This window comes from Rhinopithecus bieti, unplaced genomic scaffold, assembly GCF_001698545.2.
Source record: "Rhinopithecus bieti isolate Rb0 unplaced genomic scaffold, ASM169854v2 scaffold_15361, whole genome shotgun sequence".
Taxonomy (NCBI): Eukaryota; Metazoa; Chordata; class Mammalia; order Primates; family Cercopithecidae; genus Rhinopithecus; species Rhinopithecus bieti.
Window position 1 is genome coordinate 6,309 of NW_016808140.1, and position 24,186 is coordinate 30,494.

Genomic DNA, 24,186 nt, shown 5'->3' on the forward strand with positions numbered 1-24,186 from the left:
TTTTTTTTTTTTTTTTTTTTTTTTGTCAATGTCATTATTATTACACTCAGGACAAGTGAGACACCTGTTTCCCTCTCACAAACTGAGGAACAATTACAATAAAATGACCAACTGCTGTGTAATGTGACCTGCATGAATATAAGGAAGTGTACATAGCTTCAATGACTCCTCAAGTATTGCCATCATCAAATGTGGAAAAGAAAAGCTTGATCCCCAAATTGTTGTATTTCTTTAAGGAGATGAAATAAAAATAATACAGATAAATGAAAACAGAAAGCCAATAGCAAAGGAATGAAGATGTATCAGCCTGAGAAAGTGACACAGATACTCTACAACTAATTATGCCCATTTGCTGTGGATCCTTAGATTAGCAATTTCACATAACAGACTCCTTTATAAATCATGTATTAGAATTCAATCATCTTTCAGACAAAATACTATTCCAATAACAAATATGATGTTCAGTGAAAGGTTTGGAAGAAGTATGATACCCAGTTCATGTCTTGGATATGTTAGTTAGGAAAACAGTGGACCCTTAAGCTTGAATCATGTTCATGTGGCATAGATTGTTATTTGTCTCTAGGAGTTCAAAGGAGAGATCACTGTAGTTTGGAATGAACCCTTAATAATCTATTCACTCTCTAGCTGAAAGGCGTTCCCACTGTCCTTAGACTAAAGCCCCACAGAACTTCCACGTGATATTAGGTGTTCTAACAAGAAAAGCTTCCTTGCTCAAATTAGTGTTGAGAAAACTGGCCTAAACGATATTTAACAATTTTCCTTAAAGCTAGGATTGCTAGATCCATTACAGGGTGCTCAGTGGAATTTGAATTTCAGATAAACAGCAAATCATTGTTTAATATAATTATGTCCAAAATATTCCATGGGACATCTTTAGACTAAAAATTGATTTCTCATTTATCTGAAACTCATATTTCACAGGGCACAGTTTTCCTTTATTTTTAACTTGCTAAATCTTTTAAAGCAGAACATCTCAGACTCCATTTCACAAATCACCGCTAAAGAATATACTCTTGTAACCAAATACCGTGTCCCAAAATCCTATGGAAATAATTTTTTAAATAAATAAAATGCTAATACTAAATATTAACAAATGTTATATGTCAAGATAGGAAGCAGGAGCATAATGAAGAGCAAAATACACTGGAGCCTGATTGCTTGGGTTTGAATCCCTGCTATATGATTTGTAGGACCCTGGGAAAGTTGCTTAACCTTTCTATGCCTCAGTTTCTTTACCCTTAAAGTTAGGATAATACACCTACCTCTTAGGGCTGTTATAAATATTAATGAACTACTATTAGCAAAATTGATAGAATAATTTCTGACCTAAAGTAAATCCAATATAAGTGTTTATTAAATAACTTAAATGGTAGTTGAAAATTTACAGAAGTGGAAGAGGGGTATATAGTCATATATTTGACAAACTAAGCATCTATTAACACCTCATGAAACACAATGTTTGGAAATATCCTTCTCTAGGTAAAATTGGATGAGCCCAGCTTCACCTTAAATTAGCCCACTTTTACTTTCCAAGTCATTGAAGGCCTGAAGACACAGGTCAGTGGTTTTAACCAGGAGCAATTTTGTTGCCCAGAGCACATATGGCAATATCTAGAGAAATGTTTGATTGCCAAGACTACGTACTGCTGACATCTAGTGGTAGAGGCCGGTGATGCTGCAAAACGCCCCATAAAGCCTAGGGAAGGCCTTCACCCCGACTTCCGCTGGATTCCCAACAAAGAATTATCTGGCCAAATGTCAATACTGGTTGGGAAGCACTGTTCTTTCCTATTTTCATATAGGAAAATCTCAAAGGACAGTTAACTAGATCTCCCCTTCTACAGGTTGAGGATCCCTTATTGGAAAATCTAAAGTCTGAAATGCTTCAAATTCAAAATTTTGAGCTCAGACATTAAGCCACAAGTGGAGTAATACACACCTGACATAATGTGACAGATCACAGTCAAAATACAATAAAACTTTGTTTCATGCACAAAGTTATTAAAACATTTTATAAAACTACCTTCAGGCTAAGTTTATAAGGTGTATATGAAAAGTAAATTAAGTTCATCTTTAGACCTGAGTCCCATCCCCAACGTATTTAATTATGTATATGCAAATATTGCAAAATCTGAAATACCCAAAATTAAAAATGATATGACTTGGACCTGTGTCAACACACAAATCTCATGTCAAAATCCTCAGTGTTGGAGATGAGGGCTGGTGTGAGGTGATTGGATCGTGGGAGTGGAGTTCTCATGAATGAGAACTATGGTGCTGTTCTCAAGGTAGTGAGTGAGTGACGTCTCATGAGATCTGGTTATTTAAAAGTGTACGACACCTCTCCATCTATCTCTTCCTCCTGCTCTGGTCATATAAGACATGCTTACTTCCCCTTTGCCTTCTACCATGATTGAAAGTTCCCTGAGGCCTCCCCAGAAGTCAAGAAGATAGCAGCATCCTGATTCCTGTACAGCCTGTGAAACTGTGAGCCAATTAAACCTGTTTTCTTCATAAGTTACCCAGTCTCAAGTATTTCTTCAGAGCAGTGCAAGAACAGACTAATACAGAAAATTGGTACCAGAAGTGGGATATTGCTATAAAGATACCTAAAATGTGGAAGCAGCTTTGGAACTGGATAACAGGAAGAGATTGGAGGAATGCAGAGGGTCAGAAGAAGACAGGAAGATGAGGGAAGCTTTGGAACTTCCTAGAGACTTTTAAGTTGTTGTGACGAAAATGCTTATAGATATACAGACAATGAAGCCCAGACTGAGGAGGTCTCAGATGGAAATGACGAATTTATGGGAAACTGGAGTAAAGGTCACTTGTGCTATGCTTTAGCAAAGAGCCTTGCTATATTGTGCCCCTGCTCTAGGGATCTGTGGAACTTTGAACTTGAGACTGATGATTTAGGGTATTTGCCAGAAGAAATTTCTAAGAAGCAAAGTGTTCAAGATGTAGCCTGGCTGCTTCTAACAGTGTATGCTTTTATGTGTGAGCAAACAAATGACCTGATACTGGAACTTATGTTTAAAAGGGAAGCAGGGCATAAAAGTTTGGAAAATTTGCAGCCTGGTCATGTGGTAGGAAAAAAGAAGCCCATTTTCTGGTGAGGAATTCAAGTGGGCTGAAGAAATTTGCATAAGTAAAGAGGAGCTAAATGTTAATAGCCAAGACAATAGGGAAAATGACTCAAAGGCATTTCAGGGACCTTCCTGGTAACCCCTTCCATCACAGGCCTTGAGGCCTAGGTGGGAAAAAATGATTTCATGGGCCAGGCCCAGGGCCACACAGCCCTGTGTAGTCTCAGAACCCTGCTCCCTGCATCCCAGCCATTCCAGCTTCAGCCATGGCTAAAAGTGAACCAGGTACAGCTTGGACTGATACTTCAGAGGAAGAAGCCATAAGCCTTGGCCGCTTTCATGTGGTGTTAAGCCTGCAGGAGCACAGAGTGCAAGAGCTGAGGCTTGGGAGCCTGTGCCTAAATTTTAGAGAATATATGGAAAAGCCTGGTTCCCCAGGCAGAAGCCTATGGCAGGGGTGGAGCCCTCATGGAGAACCGCTATGAGTGCAGAATAGAGGGGAATATGGAGTTGTAGCCCCACATAGAGTTCCCATTGGGGACTGCCTAGTAGTGTATCTGTGAGAGAGGGCCACCATCCTCCAGACCCCAGAATTATGGATCTACCAACAGCCTGCACTATGAACCCAGAAAAGCCAAGACAGTCAACACTAGCCCTTGAGAGCAACTGTGGGGTTGAACCCTGCAAAGCCACAGGGGCAGATCTGCCCAAGGCCTTGGGAACCTATCTTTTGTATCAGTATGCCCTTGATCTGAGACATGAAGTCAAAGGATACTCTTTTGGAGCTTTAAGATTTAATGACTGCACTGCTAGGTTTCAGACTTGCACGGGACCTGTAGCCCATTTCTTCTGGACAATTTCTCCCTTTTGGAATGGGAGTATTTACCCAATGCCTATACCCTCATTGTTTTTTGGAAGTAACTAACTTGTTTTGTTTTGTAGGGTCATAGGCAGAAGGGACTAGCCTTGTCTCAGATGAGACTTTGGACTTCAGACTTTTAGGTTACTAATGGAATTAGTTAAAACTTTGGGGTACTGTTGGGAAGGCATGATTTCATTTTGAAATGTGAGAAGGGCATGTGATTTGGCAGGGGTCAGGGCAGAATGATATGGTTTGGATCTGTGTCCTTACTTACATCTCATGTCAAATTGTCATCCCCAATGTTGGAGATGCAGCCTGGTGGGAGGTGATTGGATCATTGAGATAAAGTTCTCATGAATGGTCTAGCACCATCTCCTGATGCTGTTCTCATGACAATGAGTGAGTCAGTTCTCACGAGATGTGGTTATTTAAACGTGTGCCAAGACAGGCTTGCTTCTCCTTTACTTTCTTCTATGATTGAAAGTTTCCTGAGGCTACCTCAGAAGCTGAGCAGATACCAGTATCATATTTCCTGTACAGCCTGAAGAACCATTATCCAATTAAACCTCTTTGCTTTATAAATTACCCAGTTTCTGGTGTTTCATTATAGCAATGTAAGAATGGACCAATAATGGAAACCTGTCTGGTCTGAAGCATTCCAGATAAGGAATATTCAAACTATAGAGAATGTAAGAAGCTTAATAAGAAAAAAAAGTCAAATAAAATTTAGAAACTAACAAAATGCTTTACAAGGGTGTGTTTTAGAGTTTTTATGGATTTCATTTGAGATTGCTACCTACATGATTTGCTCAAATAGTAATCTTCTTTGTGAATCTTATACGGACACATTCCTATTTAACACTGCAACTTGCCACCCCGTTCACAACCCCCATTGAGATGATTTCTTATTGATTCTGTAAAATTTAGCACCATTTAATATACAGTATAATATAATTATTTATTATTTTATTAAATATTTATTCCAGTAATTTTAATCTTTTTGAGGGCAGTGACTTTTGTCTGATTTTTATTTGCATCACTGCTTGTCTCCTCCAGTATATAGAATAGTCACTATTATGTGTCTATCTATAACCTGATGCAATGAAATGGATATGTAGGACTGGTAATCTTAAAGCCCTGTAGATTTTAATCATCAAATTGATTCCACTATTTCTTTTTTATTCAAAAAGAACAAGATTGGTACATGAATATATTATTTATTTATTTATGTTTTATTTATTTACCAATAATTAGTAGAATGAAGGAAGAATGGGGATAGAGGTAAAGAGTTTCTGTCACTCTTAGTCTTCCAATAAAATAAATGTTACTATAATCTCAAGTAATTGTGGACAAATTGAAATTTTACAATTTTGAAAAATAGCTTGTATAGTCCTGTCAACAGAATGTCTAGTGTAAAACTTTATTGAAATTGTCTACAATAGCATAGTCCCTCATGAGCAAAAAAAAATTAAACAGTAAAGCTTTCTGTCCCACACACATAGTTTCCCATCATCTCTGAGATGATCTATTAATATACAGAAGATAAAAGCATAGCTGACCTGGTTATTTTTTGGAGTAACTATATATTTTATAGAGCCTAGAAAATACAAAACTGTTGAGGGTCCAGAAAGAGAACTAGAATTTGATCTAAAATCTGCAAGAAAAACAACAACTTCTGAATATAAACAACCGAAAAGCCACCAAAACATGTATGTACAAAGTCCCTTCTCCAGAAACCAGCCTGGCTACGCTCTGTGTAAAAGGCTGCCACAAAAAAAAAAATAACATTTTATCAGTGCCGAGTAATATTGGTAACATTTCGCATCAATAAATGGCAAACAAGAGGCGGATTGGGAATGAGTAACGGTAGAAAGAAAGTTGCTGTTTTTTTTTTTTTTTTTTTTTTTTTTAGTAGGAGACGATGGTTTCACCGTGTTAGCAGGGATGGACGCGTGCGTGATCCGCGGGGCGCGCCTCGCCTCCAAAGTGCTGAAAATTGCTGTTTTAAAGAGATGTGTGTTGGGATACGATGGAGGAGGAGGTACCCATTTCCATAAATTAGATGACCTTCGGTGATAATGTTTGTCCACTCTGGCTCATTTGTAAAATGACTTTGTACCTTCCCCCCCTGAAATCTGAGTATGCAGCCATCGTGGTCCCTCAGTGGCAGCTTTCAACCTGACTGTGTCAGTCAGCCCATTGCTTGCCCATATTCCCCAGATTTCTAACATAGGTTTGCTTTTAGTCTTACTGGGGCTCAGGCATTCTGGTCTGGCTTGAAGAGGCTGCCAAGCCAATTTCCTCACTTTGCCCTTCCCTGCCTGGAGACATCCAGTCTTCCTTTTTTTTCAACCAAGAAAGAAACTTATTTTCTTAACCTGGCACAGATCAGGAAGAGATTAACTGTTCACTGACCTGGCAATTCGGTGTCAAATTTAAAAATCATTGTTCTTCATATTTGGTTAGTTAACTTATTGAGTAGAGAGAGTCAATGGAAGGTAGAAGAGAGCAGGTTATTCATCCCAGCACTTTAGAGCATAAGTTTCTCAAACTTTATCGTGAATAAGAATGCACTGAAAGTCTTTTTAAATACACATTCCTTGCTTCCAAGAGTTTCTTACATCACGTAGGTATGAGAAGTAAAACTTGCAATTTGAATTTTTAATAAGTGCCCGATTAATGCTAAAGTTGCTGATGTGGGAATCACAATTCAAAAAGCCACTGGGCTACATAAAGGTTAATTTTTGCTACTTTTACAAGATTATAATATGATTTCCTATCACAATATATTTTTTAACTAGTTATTTTTCACATTTCAAAAAAGCATTTCAAAAATGATACCTAATTTTAAGTACGTATCGCCAAAGCTTCAAGAACTGAATAAAATTAAGACATATATCAAACCAGTCGGTTTTATAGATATAGAGGTTCTGAAAATCAATTTACACTACAGAAAAATATGCATGAGGGGTCAATTTGTAGCACAGATTCAGGAAACAAAATAGTAAAAAACATGAGCCTATATAAATAAAAGGGAAATATTTTTCCAAGAATGAATTCTATGGATTATAATTAAATTGTATCCAAGAAAGGTATAAAGACTATATTTTAGAGGATTAACATTAAAAATTAAAGATAATTCAAAATCAGAATGACACTACCACGTAAAACTTGGGAAAACAGCCTATATAACAAAGAATTCAGTTTGTCACCTCCTGTAAACTCTTTCATGAGGAACGTGCCCTTAATTACACAGATTTGACATTTTTATCAATATGCTCACTCATAACTGTGCAATTATACCTGTTTGTAATCTATGCATATTCATATTTTCATGCTACCACAGTACTAATGATAGAAAATTCTGTTTTCATTAGCCATTTCCTTCCCTTGCTCATGCATACACACATGTATGTGCACATACCGCCACAATCACTGAGAATATATACTGAGATTTCAGTCTTAGCTAAAATATGGAGGCACTGGGTTTGGTACAGTGGCACGAATCTGTAGTTCCAGCTACTCAGGATGCTGAGGTAGGAGGATCACTTGAGCCCAGGAGTTCAAGGCTGCAACGCACTATGATCATGCCTGCGAATAGCCACTGCACTCCAGCTTGGGCAATGCAGTGAGACTCCACCTCTTAAAAAACTTTTAAAAAAAATTGAGGCACTGAGGCATCACATGTTTTATACAAAAAATTAAGGGTTTTCCTAATAGATGAGTTTGATACCACAACTGCAACACTGCTATAAACCTAGCTAACTCAAAATGTCCCTAATTATTTATTTTAGAAAGTTGAATTTTATTTAAAATATATATTTAATTAATAAGGCAAAGCACTGCAATTTTCACATTTTTTTTTTCTTATCCTGTGTAACATAGACATTAAGATAATAAAAACTGTTGCAGCCAGGCACCGTGGCTCAAGCCTGTAATCCCAGCACTTTGGGAGACTGAGGTGGGCAGATCACTTGAGGTCAGGAGTTCAAGACCAGCCTGGCCAACATGGTGAAGCCTCCTTTCTAATAAAAATACAAAAATTATTCAGGCATGGTGGCAGGTGCCTGTAACCCCAGCTACTCCGGAGGCTGAGGCAGGAGAATCGCTTGAACCCAGACGGTGAAGTTTGCAGTGTGCCAATATCACACCACAGCACTCCAGGATGGGAAACAGAATGAGACTCCATCTCAAAAAACAAATAAACAAAGCTGTTGCTTCTCGCCTGAAAATTTCTTAAGTTTTATCAAAGAAGTTGGTATCTATTCGTAATGCTTAATTTAACAACCTTTACGAAAAGCACAATCCTAGTTTTAGATGCTGTCTATTGCTATGAAAAATTCATACCATCTTATGGACATTCTTTTTTTGATATAAATAATAATAAAATAATTCATAATCTATATCCAAAGAGGCAAGGATAGGTAAATGCCAGCACTAGAACACATGAATGTGCCATTTTGTTTTGTGTTTTAATGCTGCCTCTTCTTCATCTTCATTTCTAGTTTGTGGAGACTGATTCAACTTTACTTTCTTCTATTTCAATATTCTCACCTCAATGACTTTTATCAGAAACACTTTTGAGTACCTAGTTGTGCATTGTGTTGTGGTATACATCAAAGTGGTATAAATTGAAGAGTGTGGTAGTGATTTTCTCTAATAACTACTAGACAAAGAGTAATATTTTCAAAAAAATTTCAATTAATTAGAAACCTTTCAAAAATGTGTCATGCAGTTGAATGTAAATGATTATACAATGGGTAATCATCTGATACATCCCTTTCTGATTTTAACTTATTTCCTATGAGTCTGCCTTCTTCTTATAGCATGGTAAACATTACTGAATATCTCTGTGTGTCGGAATGCTACACAACGACTCTATTTGTAGAATATAAAGATCTACCTCAGTGTGTGTGGGAAGTTTAAAGGAAAAAGCTAAAATGCAAAACACTTAGCATGGTACTGAGCACACAGTTGGCCCTGAAAAAGATGAACTACATCTGAAGCTATGCTAGCCTTCGAGATCTGGAATGTTCAAGAAAAAGAAGTGCACTGAATATACATTGATTCCAGGATTCACCCAATAAATTCTTCAAAAAAATTTACTCTGGCATTGAGTGAAGAATTTATGTAGTGTATCAAGAATGAATTAAGGTATTATAGCATTGTATTTTGTCTTCCTAATAACCAGACAAAAGAATAAACTTGTAATTCTGTAAGTGAACTCTCTCAGATTATTTCTAAGGTAGTTTGAGCCTGAAGTCTTCAAACTACCTGAGTAGTCTGAATTGATGCCCCACCCTGCTTCGGCTCTCCCTCCATGGGCAGCACCCACTGTCTAACCAGTCCCAATGATTTTAGCTGGGTACCTCAGTTGGAAATGCAGAAATCACCTGCCTTCTACATTGATCTCCCTTGGAGCTGCAGACAGGAGCTGTTCCTATTCGACCATCTTGTCAGCCACCGAGTCGCATTTTCCCCTCAAATTTAAGTTGTAAATTTATTCCCATGGAGGCATGCAAGTTTAAGATAAGTGTACTTTCTACTAAGAATACAGGAAAAGGGGGACAGTTTGGGGTCTGGCTGTTGGGAAGGTGTGGCCGCAAGACAGGCTGGGAAGATGCCAGTGGCAACGATGAAGGAAAGTGATTTCAGTTTCAGAAAGTTGTTGGATCAGAGCCAAGAGTTCCAGGCTTTTGGAGGAACTGCTGCACCCCCAGTGTATGGTCAGCTTCTAGCTTTTTATTTGCTCCATAATGACATGAATAACCCAAGATATCTTTGGTAAAGAATACCACCTGCTATAAAACCTGCAAATTCTGAACTTGGGAGAATTTGCTCAGTAGGAAAAAAATTCTGGCATAGAGATTTCCTTGGGATGTATACAACCCTCAGTGCTTACCAGTAGCCTAAGATGTTCCAGTCAATTATGGAAGCACTTAGAGATACAACAAGGAGATGAGCGTTTGCCCTGCCCTCTCAAGTGTATACCTCAATAATGCCTGATGATTTTGCAGCCTTTGTTGGATGTCCTGTAGAAGAGGCTGTGAAAAGTATATTAAAACAAGAATGGCAAGCTGACCCCACCATAAGAATGGTTATGCCCAGAAAGCCAATTGCAAGGGCCCCAGATGTTTCTTTTAACAAGTTTATTCCCTTGCCAGAGCCAATTCCAGTTCACCCAATCCCCAGTGAACAGCAGTTATCCAGATGGACGGATTATGTGGCTTTCCTTGATAACTGATTTATCACCCTGAGTTTAAGATCCACCTTCAGAATCCTGTATATTGACAAATATAGAAATGTAAAGTTTTAATTTTCAATTTGTTGCATAGATGAAGCACCTCAGCATTCCTTACCATGTGATAAAATACACATATAAAGTACAATGTTGTATGTACATTTTGTTCTTAAACATTATGCTGAATAGTTGTTGAAACAGTTCTCATTTCGAAATACTTAACAGTCTGGATGGAGCCTCTCATTGCTACAGCAGTTAGTTTGTTTTTTAGTGACTTGTGCAATAAGATTTCCTGTTTCTTGTGGAACAGTTGTTGTCAACTGTCTCTTGTATGTGCAGAGGCCCCAGCACACACCACACTCTCATCTGTACCGTTGTTGGATAGTTGTAATGATTCATTTGGAGTTTGAGGGCAGTACCTGTATTGCTAGGGATTATGATTTACCCTCTTGGAGACCATGCTCTCTTTTCTCCCCAAATTCTGAGAGCCACTAATGTAAAATACAGAAATATGTCTGAGAAACAAATAAATCATTTTTATACTAAACCAGTTTGCTAACTTTAGATGTTTTCCAAAACTGTACTCACAGTGGTGAGTGGAGGGCTTGCACGGAAATGTGACTCATTTAAGATGTTCATGAGAAGTATTAAGTTGTATTATCTCCTTTTATAAGATGGGAAAAGTTAAGTGTGGAATGCATTATGTGGAGAAAGAAGCAATTAACATATGCGATACACTTTGTACAACTATCCAATGGCCTACTGATTGCTTGTATTTATCCGCTGGGTCAAGTTCTGCCCTTTGCAGAAATACTAAATGAGTCTTTCATTCTCTGTGTGACACCCCTCTTAATATTTGAAGTTGTTGTTTTATATCTACGGGTTAAAACAGCCTTAGTTCATTTATTCTGCTTTAGTTCAATAAACATTTAAATGAAAAAAAGACAATATGAAAATCTATCTTAATTTTCCTGGCAAATTCGACCTTGTTTTACTAATATTAACATTTCTTTTTATTACTATTATTATTATAATTTAAGTTCTAGAATACATGCGCACGACATGCAAGTTTGTTACATATGTATACATGTGCCATGAAAACTTCTTTACTTACTGTTGTTACAAATATTTACGGATCCATATAGAATGGCAAATGTTGAAGCAAAGACACTACAGACATATTTCACTTTTGCTAATAGCCCTAGTACTTGAGAATTTTTTCTCATTTTTCTATCATAAGAACTTTAGTTTGAAAGAAGAATCTTAAGTGTTCACTGAATATAAAATTATGTCTATGCTGAGGCTGAGTTTATGCAGACAGTAAGAGTTTGATGGTTTTATTAGCCTGCAAATATAAATATATATTATATATATACTTATGCATGTAAAATAAATATTTATTAAACATCTTAAAATCTGTCAAAACTTGAAATGTAAAGAGAAACATAGTCAGTTCTCAATTTCCAGTGACATTTTAGATCACTATGATTTTCTCCTCTTTTCTTTCCCAATTGGATTCTATCCTTATACATGCAGTAGTCGCCCCTTATCTGTGATTTCATTTTCCAAAGATTTCTGTTACTCCTAGTAAATGGCAATCAGAAAACAGGGGAGTACAGTACAATAAAATGTTTTGAGAGCAAGAGAGATCACATTCACATAACGTTTACACAGTATATTGGTATAGTTGTTCTATGTTTCTATCAGTTATTGTTGTCAATTTTTTACTATGCCTTATTTATAAATTAAACTTTAACACAGGTATGCATGTATAGAAAAAAAAAACAATATGTATAGGGTTCAGTACTCTTCACTGTTGTAGGCATCTACCGGGGTCATGGAATGTATCCCCCACAAATAAGATGGGACTACTGTACTCAGAGCCAATGATACTTCTTTAGGAGGAAAATATTTTTAAGATTTACTTCACATGAAGCCCTACAAAATTCATTGATTAGTATTAAATGCAGTTGTTTAACATTTTCTGTTTTTATGAATGTGTAAATATTATGAACTCAATAACCAGAGAAATTATGGAACATGAAGAAAGGAAAATAAAGATAAAATTAATATGTAAGATCTTTCATTACCAATATGTTGTAATCAGACTTAAACAAAGCACCCAAAATTTCTGCCCTAAATTCCAATTCTATGAAATTGGCATATTTTTGTGAGTCACTTATTTGGATAAAGTGCTTTAAAAATCAACTTTATAACATTTGAGTCCCATGAAATTATTTTCAGTTTGGTATTGAGAGGTGAAGCCAGCTAAACTTCCTGGGTCGAGTGGGGGCTTGGAGAACTTTTCTGTCCAGCTAAAGGATTGCAAACACACCAACCAGCACTCTGCGTCTAGCTAAAGGTTTGTAAATGCACCAATCAGCACTCTGTAAAAAATGCATCAATCAGCTCTCTGTGTCTAGTTAAAGGTTTGCAAACACACCAATCAGCATGCTGTAAAAACGGACCAATCAGCACTCTGTAAAATGGACTAATCAGGAGGATGTAGGCGGAGCCAAATAAGGGAATAAAAGCTGGCCACGGAGCCAGCAGTGACAACCTGCTCAGGTCCTCTTCCATGCTGTGGAAGCTTTGTTCTTTCACTCTTCACAATAAATCTTGCTGATGCTCACTCTTTGGGTCCACACTCCCTTTATGAGCTGTAACACTCACTGCAAAAGTCTGCAGCTTCACTCCTGAAGTCAGCGAGACCACGAACCCACCAGGAGGAACAAACAACTCTAGAGGTGCCACCTTTATCAGCTGTAACACTCACTGCGAAGGGCTGCGGCTTTACCCCTGAAGTCAGCGAGACCACGAACCCACGAGAAGGAAGAAACTCCAGACACATATGAACATCTGAAGGAAGAAACTCCAGACACATCATCTTTAAGAACTGTAACACTCACTGTGAGTGTGGCTTCATTCTTGAAGTCAGCGTGACCAAGAATCCACCAGAAGTAATAAATTCTGGACACAGTATCATATGTTAGTCATTTCTGCATTTGTCCTGAATTTGCCTTCATGTTTGCTTTGGATAACCTTAAGGAACATGCGGCCAAGTGTGGTGGCTCATGCCTGTAATCTCAGCACTTTGGGAGGCCAAAGCAGGTGAATCACGAGATCAGGAGATCGACACCATCCTGGCTAACATGGTGAAACTCCGTCTCTACTGAAAATACAAAAAATTAGCCGGGCGTGGTGGTGGTGTGCACCTGTAGTCCTAGTTACTCGGGAGGCTAAGGCAGGAGAATGGCGTGAACCCGGGAGGCGGAGCTTGCATGAGCGGAGATTGTGCCACTGTACTCCAGCCTGGGCGACAGAGCGAAGATTCCATCTCAAAACAAATGAACAAAAACAAACAAACAAACAAAACCAACCAAACAAACAAATAAACAAAAAAAGAACACGCTTCTATCACCTGAACAGCTATATCTATTCACATCACTTTGAGATTTTAACTTTCTTGATTCTATTTGATCACTAGGGAAGATCACTTTGCTCACTGCCTCTGTGCACATTGTCACCTCCCCTCCCTTATTCACTTCCCATTAGGCATTTTTCCAGTGTGAATGGCTAAATACTGTATTTTTAACACGGCATTGAAATTACTTCCTCTTCTTGGCTAATGACAAGATATTCTATCTTATCTCTAGTTAAAATACCTATATTAACAGATGGTGAAGTGCGTCATAGTCAGCCTGTGATTCTCAACCACCATCAATAGCACAATTTCTCGGCAGAATTTACTAATAATCCATGTAACCATCTAACCTTACTTACCACTGTCTCTGACAGTTGGCACATTTAAAAAAATTATGAGGGTGAAAAGCAATACAATATGCTATTCAAGTTTGAACACTGATGTGTATTGCTTTATTGCCACTGCTACAAGTTTCCAGAAGATACTTTCTCATCTGGATACTTACAACATGAGTTATCTTCCCCCATTTGCCTAGAAAATTGACTCACTGGTTAGCAAAATTCTATTATTGATACCTTGTAGCTTTTTAAACCTTGTTAACCCAAACTTTTGAAGCATATAGGGGTTGCATTTTCAGGTACCAGGTAATTATTTCTTATTTGCTTTTCAATAGAATAATACAGGTTGTAAAGGAAAATTTTACCATTATGTTTTTCTGTGCTTAGACTTCACAAATGTTATATCCCATATCAGCACCAAGGCCAAAAACTGTAACACAATACTGGTAGTATCTCCACAGATATAAAATACTCCTACTAAAATTAAGATATAAAATAAGAACATTTACTTAGGTCTACCGTAATAAAAGAATGGTCTTAAAACTGTGTTATTCATAATAATACTGACATTCCCATTAGTAGTGTGGCATACGGTTTCAAAGCTGTATACCCTGTTCAAATGGCATGGTGTCTTTTTGCAATACTGTTTGTGTCCAAGCAGATACAAGGTTTATAGAGAATGCATCTAGGGAGCCATAAAACTGGTGGTAAACATATTTCTCCATGGTATTTTAGTACTTGGAAAAATTCAATCACAGGGAAATGTTTTGTTGTAAATATCTTAAAAGGCTTATAAAGGCAATGGCTTCCCATAGCACCTGTTTCAATAATTTTAAGAGTGAGAATAGGTCTTATATACCAAAGCTCACATTCTTTAAATTTATTTTATTTTTACATGTCTTGCTTTTGAAATTTAAAAAAAGATTTAAGTAAAATGCACTTTGTGTGCTAGCATGACAATGAATAATCAGGCTTCCAACTTGCAGCGTTACCATGTTTTCCAAAATGAATCCAGGAAATACATTTTCCCTTTGGCGTAGGTTTTACTCTTTCTGTACAAGGTATCATTCGATGACTATAATTTGGCAAATAAAAATGACATGTTACATGCTCAATGTGCTATATGTGTTTGTGTAAGTTTTGAATGAGCCAGAGTAGGAAAAAAAGCCCTCAAAGTAGAGAACATTAGAGTTTAAATTAGAAGCAAAACAGTTTAATGATAAATTCCGAATTTTGGGATTGAAATTTGGAAATATTTGTTTTGTTTTATGATCTTTCTTGCTATTACACTTCGCCTTCTAGTCAGTCCTCAGAAATTTTATTTATGTTTTTGAATGGGAACCGTGTGTGATGTGTGTGTATTCTCTCCCTACCCTTCAAGATAGAGTAAAATGGCACTTCCTACATCCTTCCTTCATCCCAAAGAGTGTATTCTCTTATATGTATCTCAATAATCAATTTTATTAACCGGTACCTTTCTTCAGAATGTACTAGCAAACAATCCACAGAGCAAAGACACACTACACCCATTGAATGGGAGAAAATATTTGAAAACGATTCATCCCACAAGGGTCTAACGTTCAGAATATACAAGGAACTCAAACAACTCAACAGCAAAAAAAAAAAAAAAAAAAAACCTAATAATCCCATTATAAAGTGGGCAAAGGACATGAATAGACACGTCTCAAAAGAAGACATACAAATGGCCAACAGGTAGATAAAAAAGACTCCACATCACTAATTATCAGGAAAACGCAAATTAAATCCCCAATGAGATCTCATCTTAGAATTGTTATTGTTAAAAAGAAAAAAAGCTAACAGATGCTGGAGAAGATCTGGAGAAAAGGGAACTGATACAAAGTTGGTAGGAAAGTAAATTAGTACAGTCACTATGAAAACAGAACGGATATTTCTTGAAAACTAAAATAGAACTACCATATGATCCAAGAGTCTCCTACTACTGGATATTTTTCTAAAGGAAAAGAAATCAGTATATCAAAGGAATATCAGAACTTGCATGGTTTTACAGCATTATTCACAAAAGCAAAGGTATGGAATAAACCTAAGTGTCCATCAAGGGATGAATGGATAAAGAAAATGTGGTATATATATACAATAGAATACTACTTGACCATAAAATAGAATGAAATCCTGTCATTTGCAGCAACATAGATGGAGCAGGAGGTCCTTAAGTTAAGTGAAATAAGCTAGGTACTGAAAGACAAATATTATTTGCTGTCACCCATATGTGGGAGCTAAAAATCGTCTCACGGTGGTAGAGAGTAGAATGATAGTTATCAGAGGCTGGGACAGATACGTGTGTTGGGGGAAGGAGATGAAGAGGTTGGTTAATGGGTGCAATCATATAATTAAGTGGAAAGAATAAGTTCTGTTTGATAGAAGAATAGGATGACTATAGTTAACAACAATATATTATGTATTTCAAAATAGCTAGAAGAGAGCATTTGAAATGTTCCCAACACATAGAAATGGCAAATGCTAGAGGCAATGAATACCCTAAATACACTGACATGATCATTTCACATTCTATGCTTGTGACAAAATGTCACATATCTTACATAAAATATACAATTATTACATATCAATAAATTTCACTGGCAGTTTCCAATTGATTTGCAAAAAGAATAAAGTTATAGTAATGAAATATAAAACCTCCACCTGTTATCTAGCTGCCTCTTTTTAAAATTATGTAACATGCCTGCCAAAATATTGAAGCCTTAACACGAATCATTCCTCCCTGCCTCTCAAAATGTCCACACTTTTGAAGAAAGCAAAGGTATAGTACAAAACCTTTCACTTTGAAATCCTACACAGTGTAAATTTTCTGACCACACATATGGAATCTCATACTATCTACTAAAATATGTTCTTCAAATGTTATTTATATGCTGAATCAGTAATTAAATAATCTGTAAAAAACATCCCCATAATACAAGTTTATCTATGTAACAAACTTTTACTTGTACCCCTGAACTTAATATAAAAGTAAAAAAAGGTTCACATGTTAATGTCTTAAATCTCTAGTTAGACTTAAATTATTTGAGAGTGGGGACTATGACCTACTTATTCTTTTTCCTCTGCAGAAGCTATCATTTTGCTATATACGGAGTGGACATTCAATAAGTACCTGTTTTCTAAATTACATATGACAGAAAATCATATGAACATTTGTAATAAGCTAAAGCTGCCTAGAGAGCACATATTAACACTTAGAACACAAAAGCCTAAAGGTAAATAGATTCCTAGACTGAATTCCTAGAAACTTCCCATGATCCTTAATTTAAGGAAAGAGCACTCAACAGGTTAACACTCATTCTGTTGAATGTGATTGAAGTGGGATTGTTCAGTATTGTAAACATGTCTAGTGGTCAGAAAGTCAGTAATTAGAAGAGGATTTGAGGCATTGATTCACTGCTTATCAAATCCATATTCCCTAAGTTCAAAATGAATGGGTTTCTATAAGCGGAAAAGAAGCGTATGATTCTTCTAGCATTACTGGAGATGATTTCTTTAAGTAGTATTCCATGCTTAGTGTGAACTAGGTTCTTACTCTCTGAGAGTTAATTACCAAATTGTTTTATGTCCTTAGTAACAACATACTACAGCTGACCCTTGAACAATATGGGTTTGAACTGTGCGGGTCCACTTACACAAATTTTCTTTCACCACTGCCACCCCTGAGACAAGACTAACCAGTCCTCTTCCTCCTTCTCAGACTACTCAGCGTGGAGACAGTAAGGTGGAAGATCTTTATGATGATATACTTCCATTTAATAAATAGAAAATATATCCTCTGTTCCTTATAATTTGCTTAATAAGATTTTCTTTTTTCTAGCTTACTGTATTGTAAGAATACAGTATATAATACATGTAACATACAATATATATAAATTGACAATTTACATTATCAATAAAGTTTCCAGTCAACAGCAGGCTATTAGTTTTAAGTTTTTGGAGAGTCAAAAGTTATACATGTGGCCAGGCATAGTGGCTCATGTTTGTAATCCAAGCACCTTGGGAGGCTGAGGCAGGAGGATCACTTTTGGCCATGAGTTCTAGACCAGGCTCGGTAACATAGCAAGACCCTGTCTCTACATTTTTTAAATTATCCAACCATAGTGGTACACATCTGTAGTCCCAGCTACTTGGGGGGCTAAGGTGGAAGATTCCTTGAGCCCAGAAGTTTGAGGTGGCAGTGAGATATGATTGCATCACCGTACTGCAGCCTGGGCAATAGAGCAAGACACTGTCACTTAAAAAACAAACAAACAAACAAACAAACAGAAGAGTTATATGTGAATTTTTGACTGGAGGCAGGTGGTGGTTCGTGCCCCAACCTCTGTATTGTTCAAGAGTCAATGGTATTTACAATGTAAAGTGGATTTATTCTATTCAAGTTATAATATTTAGAAAAAAAATTTAAATTTGTGGATTCTAATCTCTTGTGTACTTGTTCTTTATTACATACAACAAATATGATTTAATACTGAATGCTGTACTTTCAAAAAAGATTAGCCATAGCGGTATACAACTTAAGCTGTGTTTATGCATACAACTATATTGACCCTTATTGTTGTATCATTTGGGTGTAAAACATTTAGTAAATTCAAACAAAAAGAAACCAAATCAATTATCTTGCAGAGCTGACATCTTTTCATATTGAATTGATTGTCCAATTCAATTTTAATGACAAATCTCTCTGTGTGTGCATACATGTGTATGATAGCCAAGGGCATATAAAACTTAAAGCTACTCTCTCCATTTCTACCAAGAAACACAGTACACATGTGAAATATTTTTCTAGGCAAAATAAAATAATTTCCATAGCACTGAAGTATTATCCAAAATTGAATTACAACCGAGAAATTCAATTATTCATTGTAATTTTCCTTTGGTTAATTCCATTCCTCCACCTTTGTCAAAATGTGTATCATTTGGGAAATAGGTGACATCTATTTCTATTGCCTTGACAAAAAGGTGGATTTATGAGTCCTTCTGGAATCATCTTTTATTTGCAAAAATGTTACCTCTATGCTGTAGCATCTCCAAACACAGAAAATGCATTTACACACAAATGTATAGTATTTAACTATATTTTGTCTTCTTATCTCCCTTCGGTGTTATTCACATGGCCATATCTAATACTTTGTTCAAATTCATTTAGAAGAACCAAGATAGAGCTACATCCTGTTACCTAGGGCTTAAAAGATGTCAGACTCCTTTTCACATCTTATGAATAAACACAATGATTTAGAACATTTTCACTGAAAATACTTAAAAGGCAGGGATATGTTTTATAAATTGTATAGAGCATTTGAAATAGACTCCATCTATTGTTTTTGGAATTTTCTTTTAAAACTATTGATACCAGATGTAACCTTTTGGGTTTTAATGGTTTCAAGAGGTTGTTGCAACCTAAAAGTTAGGGTAAATGTATTTGTGTTAGCCGTGCAAACTAAACACTATCCAAATATTCAATCATCCTTTAATGATCTAACCTATGATTGAGTACCTGATGCTGGAAAGATACAAAAAAATTCCATCAGAGACAAGGGCGATTTCCTTCTTTCACAAGGAAGATAAAATTACCTCATGGGAGCTGCTGTCCTTTTCCATTACTGAAACCACAGAGAAGGCCTCTACAATTTAACCATTTGTAATAACAAATAACAACTTTGTTCTTATTTCATGAACCAGTAATCATGGTTACACAATTTTTACATTCAAAGTAAAATGATCTAGAGTAATATAAATTGAGGATAAAGATTTGTCCGAGGGGGAAAAAAATCTCTTAAAATGTAGACATATGGATTTTAAGAATACCTCTTGAAATTCTCAAAAACTGGAAAGCTAACCCTATAATTAAGGATAAATCAGGAGAAAGTATACTTAGATGTACCTTAGGAGTAGAGTCAGCCTATTTAAAACAAATAACTCCTAAATATTCTTAGAGCCCCAAAATCAACTTTAAATTTAAGTTGGTGTTTTATCAAGGAGGTTAAAAAGAAGAAACTTAAAGTGAGTTTCCAGTGACTTAAATGTGTCTTCTATGTAATGTGAATATAAATAAGGTTTCGTTTCCTGACCGATAGTTTCTGAGCAGTTATTTTCCTCTCTACTCTGCAATTCAGCCATTGGTGTGAGAAAAACCTCAATTCAGTAACAATAAGGGAAAGGGGAAATCCTCATTAGATTGAAGTGTGGGTATTATCAGTCAAAATAAAAGAAATCATCATGGAGAAGAAAAAGTGGGAAAGTGATATGATTACAAATAATGTTTTGCATATCATTGCAGTCCAGTGATTGTGAAAAGACATGCAACATGTAGAAGAAAATTCAATTGCATGCACTGGGGTCTCAAATTGGAGTAGTTAGGTGGAAATGAACAGACAAGAGACCCACACCCCACCAAGAATGTCAGGAAACCATAAGGTGGTGGTCAGGTGGTTGTTAAGCTGTCTCTCTAAAATAATAATTGGTTGCAGCTAGCACCAAGGAAAGTCAGTCTCCCAGTAGATAGAAAACACGTAAAGCTGGTGATCAGCCGCTTCCCAATGAGATCTCAGGGACTGGGCGAGTAGGCTTAAGCATATACACTAAGAGGCAAGCAAAATGGCAGAGTTTAACTGGTATATAATCTTCCTATAAGAATACTCGACTGATAAGGAAAAAAACGTCTCAAGTGAGCATGCTCACAACTTCAGTAAACTGCGCAGGCAGCCTCTCCCAAGTGCTAGCAGGCCACTACCTATGCACACAGCCCACCTCAAGGGAACAATAAGACACAGAACCTGGAAGCATGCCAACATATAAAACTCCAAGTCAATAGGTCAAGTAGTGCACTCGAATCTCTCAAGTTGCCCACTTGGCCCTCTTCCAAGTGCACTTTACTTCCTTGCGCTCCTGCTCTAACACTTTTTAATAAATTTTCACTTCTTCTCTAAAACCTGCTTTGATATCTCCTCACTCTCTGCCTTATGCCCCTCAGTACAATTATTTATTTGGGGGAGGAAAGAATTGAGGTTGCTCAGACACATATGGATTTTCTACAGCTAACAAAATAACATGTTGCATTACAGTGTTGTGCTTTGGAGTAAAAAACCCTATTTATGTTTCACATTCTGGCCAGTGCATTGACCTTTATTTCACACTGTAAAATAAGTGCTGACTCATTTTTTTTCTTTTCTTTAATTTATTTTTTTTTGTTTTGAGACTCGAGTTTCACATACTGTTGCCAGGATCGGAGCTGCACATGGCATGATCATCAGCACACATACACCTATATACCCTACCGGTTCAAGCTGACTCCTTTGCCTCAGCCTCTGAATAGCTACGGATACCAGGTGCACGCCACCATGCTCGCCTTGGCTATATTTTTTTTTTCTTCGATTTTTATAGAATAAGATCAGCGTTCCGCCTTAGCCCGGCTGGTCTCAAACTCCTGACCTCAGGTGATCCACCCTCCTTGGTCTCCCAAAGTGCTGGGATTACAGGCCTGAGCCACCACCCCTGGATGTGCTTCTAGCCCTGAGAGAGTAAACTAGATCTTTTAATTTTCACGCAAAAGTGTCAGCGTGAAATTATTATTTTCCATTTAAAACTCTAGAAACATGGTTCTATGTCATCACTAAATGTTGGTGCTATTTTTTTAAAGATTTATTTTTCAACCCCTCGTTAAAGGCAATTGTATTAGTCTGTTTTCATGCTACTGATAAGGACATATCCAAGACTGAGCAATTTACCAAAAAAAGAGGTTTAATGGACTTACAGTTCCACATGACTGGTGAGGCCCCACCATTGTGACAGAAGGCAAGGAGGAGCAAGCCACATCTTACATGGATGGCAGGAGGCAAAGAGAGAACTTGTGCAGAGAGACTCCCCCTTACAAAACCATCAGATCTCATGAGACTTATGCTCTATCATGAGAAAAGCACTAGAAAGACCTGCCCTGATGACTCAATTACCTCCCACCAGGTCACTCCCACAATACATGGGGATTGAAGATGAGATTTGGTGGGGACAGCCAAACCATATCAGCAATGAGGATGAACAAAATTATTTTTGGAGGAAAATGTTTTTTATGGCAGTAATCTTAAATTTGTTCATGGCTCCTGTTCATTAAATTAGAAATATTTTCCCAATCCAGCAGCCAAAATATCATGCTGGAATTGGCACATAAAATCTTAACAGAAAAATGTTATGTAGAATTATTTATAAGTACTTTGTAAATAATTAAACCAACACTACTGTGAATGTTTGAGAAGCTACCATTTTCTTTATCTTTTATGACAATATCAGTAAGAATTTTCATCAGATCAATTTGGACATGCTGTTTCTCTCCACTTCCTTATTCATGACTTAGAGTAATAGTTTGGCTGTCTCCTTACTGTGATGATAACCATGACACAAAGGCATGTGGCTCGTGGCTTGGACTCTGCAGGTTGCAGGTATCAACTGTGATATAATCATTAACAAGCACTGATAATCTAATGGGCAGCAGGTTGCTCTTTAGGTCATAAGTGCATGTGCATCTCCACTCTACTACTTAATATTGCAAGAACTTCTGGTACTGCTCTCAGTGCTCCAGTTTGAAGGGAGAGGAAATAGTGCCAAGATGCATATATTGTTTATTTCAATTCTGTCACACCACTGCAAAATAGTTATCTATCTGACTGTCTTCCACCCTGCCTTCTGTCTCCAACCTTTCTTCAGAGTATATATAGTGGGGGTGGTGTTAGGGGGTCACTATGGTCTATATTTAGTATTATAGAAGAAAGGAGCAGTATTCCAATTTCTTGTCTTCATGGCTTCTCACGTATAATGTTATAGATTCCTATATATTCCTATTGAGAGTTTCTTCTTGTGATAGGATTGTTGAATTCTGAGATAGGAATCATTGAATCTTGTTTCTGGCCGTGTTTGAGAGCTAGTTTTCTTAGCTTGTCTTTTTGTTGAAACTTATGAGAAGAATATTATTTGAATTGTAATTTGGGGAAGCGCAAATGAAGCATACATGGCATATATGTAGCATATAGGAAGTAATGCCTTTAGAATTCTCCATTTTTCAAACTTCATCGCTACAATTCTACCTGTGGTCCTGTTGACTTGATGAATTATGGTCCTAAGATTTTCACATATTAAAAATGGTTTTTCTTGACCATATGCTGCCCGACTACCACACCACTCCTCTTCTTACATTTTGTAGCAAAACTCCCAGAAAGAGTTGCCTATACTTACTTGACTGTCTTGTGAACTTACTTCAATTAAGCTTTTGTCCCATCTGTCCAAAGATCCCATTCTTATTAAGGTGGCCAATTATATATATTTGTAAGTCCAACGGTCAACTCTCAGTCCCAATCTTACTTGACTTCTCAATAGCTTTTGACACAGTTGATCATATCCTCCTTAAAATATTTCCTTAATTTGAATTCCAGGGCATCATTTTCTCTTAGTTTTCTTCCTACATAATTTACTCCTCCTCCACAGTTTCCTTTAGAAGTTTCTCTTCATTTGTCAAGCCTACACTGGAATGTCAGAGGGCTAAATCCTTGGGCTTCTTTTCTTTTTTAATCACTCCTTTGGTGATTCTGTCCAATTTCATGACTTTAAACACAATCTATAGGCTTATTACTCCAAATTTTATACCTCCAGCATGTACCTGTCTCCTAGATTTCAGACTGTATATTTCACTGCTTACTCAACATCTTCAGTAGATGTCTTACAAGTACCTCAAAATTTACATGATCATCTCCCCTACCTAAATTCTCCTTCTAGAGACTTTATTTATTTTTGAAAACCTTTTATTTTAGGTTCAGGGGTACAGGTGCAGGTTTGGTATACAGGCAAATTGCATGTCATGGGGTTTGAAGTGCAGATTATTTCACCCCAATTGATAAGGTTAGTACCAGATATGCAGTTTTTGTGTCATCTCTCTCCTCCCAACCTCCACCTCCACCCTCTAGTAGGCACTGGTGTCTGCTGTTCCCTTCTTTGTGTCCCTGTGTACTCAATGTTTAGCTCCAACTTATTAGTGAAAACATGCAGCATTTGGTTTCACGTTCCTGAATTAGTTTGCTTAGGATAATGGCCTCCAGCTCCATCCATGTTGCTATAAAGAATATGATCTCATTACTTTTGTGGCTGCGAAGTATTCCCTGCTATGTATTTACTACATATTCCTTATCCAGGCTAGC

General features: G+C 36.9%; 1 protein-coding gene and 1 pseudogene across 1 annotated transcript in view; one reads left to right on the forward strand and one right to left on the reverse strand.

Annotated features, from left to right (window-relative positions):
* DACH2 (dachshund family transcription factor 2) overlaps positions 1–24,186 on the reverse strand; it is a gene marked incomplete at its 3' end in the record, with an annotated part of 115,366 nt that overhangs the window by 5,137 nt on the left and 86,043 nt on the right. The gene's annotated exons all lie outside the window — the stretch shown is intronic.
* Positions 9,590–10,213, forward strand: LOC108537868 (COP9 signalosome complex subunit 8 pseudogene; annotated as a pseudogene).